The following is a 1,526-nucleotide window of genomic DNA, read 5'->3' as shown; positions in this document are numbered from 1 at the left end:
TCTAGCCACTGCCACCACAGCTGATTGGACCGGAGTGTGATCACCTGACCTGGCTCGGCCAATCACACACCCTCTCTCCTGGCAATGTAGAAATGGCGCCTCAGGGACCTTGTTCTACACTGCGGAAATGCTGAATACACACACACACACACACACACACACACACACGTAAGGCAGAGCTTGTGCACTGTGGAGCTTCCTGAGCTGCAATGAGAGAGCACAATATACACAGAGAAGCAGCACCGTTGGGACCAGGGGACCCAACCTGAGGATGCAGATGCAGGCGACGAAGTACAGCGCTCTGGGCTCCAGGGAGCTTCCCCTTCAGCGCTCCAGGCTATCCCACTTGCACTTTGTTCTTGACTCCTCACTACAACGTTTCTTCTGGGGCTGCTTCGAGCAGCTCTGTAACAGAGAGAAGCAAAGCTTCACCCATCATGCTCACTGCCTTTCTGTCACCTGCTGGTTCCACACTGGAAACCATTCACTGCATTTCTTGTCTTGTCCTTGCTCAGTGGGCTCTGTCTGGCTGCGTCTTCAACCCTGCCCCCAGCCTCCACACAAAGCATTGGATCCACTCATTCCCAAGCTTAAAGTACTTTACTGCTTCCTCGTGGTTTGTTAAGCATTTCAAGACTGCTGTAGAAACTGACTTGTAAAATTTAGCAAAGTATGAACTGATATTATGAGCAATTATGAACCTTATTTTTATAAGGTTGCAGATAATTATATGTAGGATTATTTGATTTTTCTTTTTAAAGTGTGATTTAAATATGCATGTATAGAAATATCTGTGTGGGGCCTGGTGCGATAGCCTAGTGGCTAACATCCTAACTTTGTTCACGCCAGGATCCCATATGGGCGCCATATGGGATTTTTTGTTTGTTTACATTTATTTTATTTTTTATTGCAAAGTCAGATATACAGAGAGGAGAAGAGACAGAGAGGAAGATCTTCCATCTAATGATTTACTCCCCAAGTGGCTGCAACAGCTGGAGCTGCATTGACCTGAAGCCAGAAGCCTGGATCCTCTTCTGGGTCTCCCATGTGGGTTCAAAAACCCAAGGCTTTGGGCCATCCTTGACTGCTTTTCCAGGCCAAAAGCAGGGAGCTGGATGGGAAGCGGGGCTGCCGGGGTTAGAACTGGCACCCATATGGGATCCTGATGCATTCAGGGTGAGGACTTTAGCCATTAGGCTACTGCACCAAGCCCATGGGCAACAGTTCTAATCCTGTCAGGCCCTCTTCCCATGCAACTCCCTGCTTGTAGCTTGGAAAAGCAGTCGAAGACGGTCCAAAGCCTTGGGACCCTGCACTGCGTGGGAGACCCGGAAGAGGTTCCGGGTTCCGGTCATTGCAGCTACTTGGGGAGTGAATCATCATACAGAAGATCTTTCTCTCTGTCTCTCCTACTCTCTGTATATCTGACTTTCCAATAAAAATAAATCTTAAAAAAAGAAAAAAAATACCTGTATACCTTATGAAAAGGCTGTTAATAGGCAGTATTTTTCTTTACAGGGTGTGAC

This window comes from Ochotona princeps, chromosome 2 (assembly GCF_030435755.1).
Source record: "Ochotona princeps isolate mOchPri1 chromosome 2, mOchPri1.hap1, whole genome shotgun sequence".
In the NCBI taxonomy this organism is placed as follows: Eukaryota; Metazoa; Chordata; class Mammalia; order Lagomorpha; family Ochotonidae; genus Ochotona; species Ochotona princeps.
Note: the sequence above shows the minus strand (reverse complement) of the source record.